Genomic DNA, 6,000 nt, shown 5'->3' on the forward strand with positions numbered 1-6,000 from the left:
AAATCATCACATCAAATATTACTATTAAAAATTACTTCGACTAAGATGTGGGCAAGTTTAGATGAGTAGTTTTTTCCTTGCAGAAATTACCTGATGTGTGAAGATCAGCTCATCTCTTTCGTAATAAATGGACATCTTTCCTGTGTGGGAGAAGAGAAACATACTTTTAATTTTTACAAATACAAGTACAAATTAATTACTTCAATGAATAATTGTCATAGTAAAGGCTGCGTTTTTCACTTGTTTGAGATCATAAAAAAGTGCATGTTAGGGTTTGTTTTTTTACACACCTTTACCAAGAATGCCAATAATTGGGGAAGTTGCTTAATTTTTTGTATTAGATTTAGATTAAATCTAACTGAAAAAATAGTGTTGTTTGAAGTTTGTAGAAGACCCAAGCATAGAGAAAGATTGGCAAAATTGAGTACTATAATACAAATAAGAAATTATAGAAAATACTGCCAGAGGAGGAGGCAAAGGAATGCAGTTAGTAAGCAGGCAATGAGGTGGAAGAATCCAGTGAAGAGCCGCAAAAAACCAGAAGCTCAAAGAGGTAGGAATGGAAAATGACAGTGGAACCAAATGAATAAATAGGCGGCTGGGAGAAATCAGGAAAACCGAGGGAGGGAAACTAATTAACACAGAGACAGTTGTTCTAAAATTGAAAGGGTCTTCAAACTGAAAGGGGACACCTAACAAAAATCTTAGAAAATTATATCAAATATTAAAGGAACAGAACACAAAACAATCTAAGAAACTAAACAGAGATAAATTGATATGGTAACAAAATTCTAAAATAAAAATGAATTGAATGTGACAAGACCTATTGAACACAATTACACCACAAGGAAATGATCAAAACTCAAACACACACACAAAAAAACCCCAACAAAAAGAGCACTGATGCCAATTAAAGGATTCTGCTTGTTTGAATGATATAAGCTAAAGCTATTAAATAGGTATTGCTTTGTGATTCCTTTTCTTTATGCTCATCATCCAATAAGCATGAGTGTTGTTTTACTTGTGACAAGTCAAACTAGATGGGCAGGATGATCTAAACAAAGAGACACACTGCCATGCCCTTCAGCTTTTTATTGACTCTGTATTTTTCCTCCCTGTGCAGCTGTTGATACCAGAGATGGCTGAAAATATCACCATTGGTCGCACTTTAGTTTCACATCCTGTCGTTAGGAGTCAGGCTGTTTGTTTAGTCTTGACATGGAATATTTGTACAATAGGCATCCAATTAAAGCTGACCTTTAACATGGTGTTTCTGGCCGTTGTCCTTCCGCACACACTGTTTGCTGCCCGTCGATATTTCTCCACTTCCAGATAAACTGACATTCAGGACAGGAAGCACAAACTGCAGGTTTGTTTTTTTTCTGAGTTGTGACAGAGATTTGACCGAAGAGTGGAGAAACACAGATTTGTTCCAAAAACCTACTTTATATTAGAAAAAGGCAGACAAGATTCTGACTGAGATTTTGTCCACATGTGGAATAATAAAAAAATATTAGCTGCCCAGCAACGCTCAACTTTGTCTTTTCTGCATAATATTCCTCATTCAGGGCTTGTGGTGTAAAACTCAGATAAGAGCACAAACAATCCGAGCAGTGGGCTTAAAGAATGATGTGTAATGATGAGTTTGCAATTCTTTAACCATAATTTAACTCAAAGCATGTCTCTCTCTTCAATTTACCATTTATTCTCTATGCTGTTTTTTCACACCTTCCACTTCATTGGAAGCAAGTGCTGAGCTTCTTCACACTTATGCAACTCAAGCATATGTGAAAAGACACCCTGCCTTGTTAAGGTGCAAAATGAACTACCAAGAAAGATGTGGCTTCGTCTAATTAATTGTGCGCAGTATCTGTGATACAGAACTTAGTAATTTTCTTCATTATTTTTTGTTTTCATCTTAATCGATGTTGCTTAATGTATTTTTTTCACACTTAGCCACAACAGATTTTACAGGCATTCAAGAAAAGAGAAAATAAGAACAAGTGAATTGTAAACTAAATACAGCTTACAATTGACATTTTACAATGTCAGTCTGTAAAGTCTATGACAAAGAAATTATAGTCTGAAGGTTAAATACATTCAACCTTAGGCCTGTCAAAATAATCAATAAATCAATTCATCGCATGATAAATTCAAACAAGCTCAATAGAAAATCAACCATCGGCATGATTTATTGTTTTTCTCTTTCTGCCAAAAACTGGATGATAAAGTCTTCAGTTTGGTGATTTGGTTTCAACTAGCCCTTTTTAGAAGGACACTTTTGTTTGTCATTTTATTTGCTGTTTCTGTTTTGCTTATTTATTTTAGATATTTAAAATGTATTCCAGCTTTAGTGTTAAATGTTCTGCAGGATTTAAAGTTTATTGATCTTTGAGAATGTGTTCTTGCATTAACATTTCATTACTTGAAAATGGTCTCAAAACAACAATCGGAATACCTTCTGGGAAAATTTATCGTCCAGAAAAATTTGCGTTCATGACAGGCCTATTCATCATAAAAAGTCACTATCCAAGGTCTTTTCTTCTGTTGATATTATTTATTTAAATTTTACTGTTTTAACTTTGTTCAAATTGATATTAAGTATCCTAATGTCTGTGAAATAAAGGTCCATACACTGGACTCTGTCTTCTCTGTCTTCCTCTCTCCTCTCTTAATTTTCTTGGTTGTTTTTCTCCCTGTGTTGGACTGGCAAACTGTCCAGGATGTACTCCACTAGGTACCCCCTATATATTTGAAATTTTGTCTTAAAGTTTCACTGTGTGGATTGGAAAAAAAAACTCTATGTTAGTTTCAAACTTGTTTACCCAATCCTTCGTTTACTACATACTACAGTATGTAATGGTGATCCTGTTTATTATGAGTGAATAAAACAGCCATTCACTCATAATAAACTCTTTTAATAAAGTCTTTCTCCTTTGTTCCAGGAGAAAGGCTGAAACAAAAGAGAAAGAGAGTTAAAGCCACGCCTGTTACACACATACAAAGAAAGCCAAGTGGATATCCCAGTGATCTGAAGATGATACTGAAAGGAGATCTGCTGTTTCCACCACTCGCTTCCATGACAACAGCCTTGTAGGCCTCCTACCCCGTTGGCCTGTCTGTAATGAATCATCTGCCCCAGAGGTGTGGTAACACTCACACTAACACGCTTATATATGCAAAGACTGAGACATATATGTAACATCCATTACTGGCACGACACCACACACTATACACAACTGTGCCATATGGCTTTTCCTGTTGACGAGATGCCCAGGAAAAGAAGAGAAACAAAAAACAGAATTTTTTTTTTTTTTTTAGGTCAAGAGGATTGTTTTCCCATGTTTAATGAATCTTAAAAAAAAGAAAGTTGGATGGATTTTACATCATTTAGATACTAACACACCTCTGCTCATTAGTAGCCAACTCTGATTGCAGGCTTTGAGTCACGCCAATCTCAACACCTCACTCAAAAGTGTACAGTCTGTGTTTTATGTGTTATGCTATATCCTTGGAGACAAGCATGCATGTGTGTTTCTGTGAACACTGCATGTGATTCACTTTCCCTTGCTCGACAGCTGCTCAGAAGAAAGGAGAAACCAGACAGATAGACTGGCTGAACCATGTTCTCGATTAGGTTTCCAATGCCAAAACAAAGTCACTTTCTGCTGATTGATACTGATTGAGTATGTTTACTTTGGGATAAACATATTATCAATATTTTAACTCCAAGGTGCAGATTTATGCAATAAAAGACATAATTTCTTAGATTACTTCTGTAATTCCAAAGCTTTTGTGTTTAAAAAGCTTTGAGCGTGATTTTTTTTTTTTTTTTACTGATTTGCTTTTATCTTTCTCAAACCATTAATTTAATTGATGTCTATAACAGTAGTATTTGATTTAAAAGTAGCCCTCACAACCCTACAAAGATAAAAGTATTAGTTAATGGATGGCTAGATGTATACATAGTATTTTACTAACATTCCCCTTAACTTTTCAGTATATTACAGTAAAGCAAAGTTGTCAAGCAAGCAAATGAATGAGATGAAATAATATCAAAAAGCATGGGACAGATGCTCTTAAATGCATAAATAAGTTAAGAAATTTCACCAATCATTATGTTGATTAAAGCATTTCAGAAATCTGTAATCCAGCTAGCTGTGCTTTTAAATTAGATTTTTATGACCTTCAAACAGTAGGAGTGTATTCAATTGCTCTCCAAATGCAAATTTGTTTCTTTTTATAGAGTTGCATAACTACTTAAGGTCACTGTTCATTTCAATGTGAGTATGATTAAATATTGTATCATTCCAACAACACTAATATTCTTGCAAAGTAATGCATTATTTAAAAAAGCAATCTAATTATTATGTTTAAGGGGAAAGTGGATTTTCCTACTTTGTTGAATTTTAGCTTATAAGTTAAATGATCAAACTTGCATGACTGTTGGTGTTTATTTTTCTGTTAAATTTTGACCTTTTTTTTTCTTTGAAGTTTTTCTAGTGAGGCAAAGCAAACAAACTTAGGGTGCCATGTGATAAGCCGTAATGCACTGTGATAAAGAATACTAATTCATCACACTGCTTTGTGAGGTAAAGCGTCAACAGCTGAAAAATGTCAGCTGCACCTTTCTGATTCAGAAACGTGCAAGGGTTTTCTTCAGACACTTTGAGTCTTAAAATGGACACAAGTCTAAAATTTTGGTGTTATTGGACAAATATAAGCAGATAAAAAAATTTTTTAGTCGCATATTAAAATGTCCACTCTTTACTATATATAGAAAATAATTGAAGTATGTTAAATACAGTGGTATTTACTGTAATGCACAGAGAGGCTGTGCTTTTTTCCCAATGCAATCCACAAAATGACTTTTAATTTTATATTACTTTGTTTATTTTGCTGGACAATTAGTTTCTTTCACCCCCAGGATGCCAGAGAAGCATTCATCCACTTTCAGTATTGACTTCTAGCAAACATGCTGTGAGTAAACTTGCAGATGTAAGTAATCTTCTTCCATTTAGACTGAATGATCTGTTTCCTCTCCATCCTTTACATTCAGCACCATGACCACTTTTTCTCCACTTCTTCTCCAAGAAGTAAGCAGGTTAAAATGGTGGAATATGCTTTTTTTTTTTAACAAATTGCTTTTTGCTGCAACCAGTCATCTAAAATTAGTAAAGAAAGGAACAAATTAGCTAAAAAATGGGGAGCAGATACAATCTTTGCACTTTTCAGAGTTAACATCTCTCCAAATGCATACATGGCTTTATTACAGATTTTTATTTACAGTTAAAATACTGAAGATACAATTAAATCAATATGTTAAAAAGAAGCCAACCTAAAGTAGCTTGATGAAGAATTGTTTATCTGCCAGGTTTTGAATCTTGTTTTAAGGCCAAAAGTTGTCTCTCTGCGTCCTACATTTCCTGCACTTTGTATACTTACAAAATGAATTAAGACGATAGCTTCTGCACAGGCGACCATCCTGCTGAGGATTTTCTTATCCCTGATAAATCAGTGTGATATGCAGTGGATTTTCTAACCTACTTATAAAAGCATGACCTGTGCATGAACACGGCCTGACAAGCAAGACCTTCATGTGCAAGCTGAGCAACAACAAAAACCAGACAGGATCTCCCCACATCCCATCTGCTGCGGGTGTTGAGACCTGTAAGTGTTTTTCTTGTCTTCCTGTATTTTGTCTTTCTTTTCCAATTGCATCAAATTAAAGTTTAAAAAACCTGTGGGAAAGCATGCTTAAAACAGTACAATAATTTACAAAGTAAAGTAGATGATTGTCTTTGGGGGGATTTATGTACAGAGACTGAGTCAGTTTTAAACAAGAATATGTTTCACTCCAAGGTATCATTGTTTTTCTAGAAAGTAAAACTTCTTCCCAGTTTATAGGTCTAAAATATTCCATCATAAATCTATGGCAAGTTCAAATGTGTGCACTTACACATTTCCTGTGTAAATTAGAAATTCATGTAGAACATTGTT

The sequence above is a fragment of the Xiphophorus couchianus genome, chromosome 9 (assembly GCF_001444195.1).
Source record: "Xiphophorus couchianus chromosome 9, X_couchianus-1.0, whole genome shotgun sequence".
In the NCBI taxonomy this organism is placed as follows: Eukaryota; Metazoa; Chordata; class Actinopteri; order Cyprinodontiformes; family Poeciliidae; genus Xiphophorus; species Xiphophorus couchianus.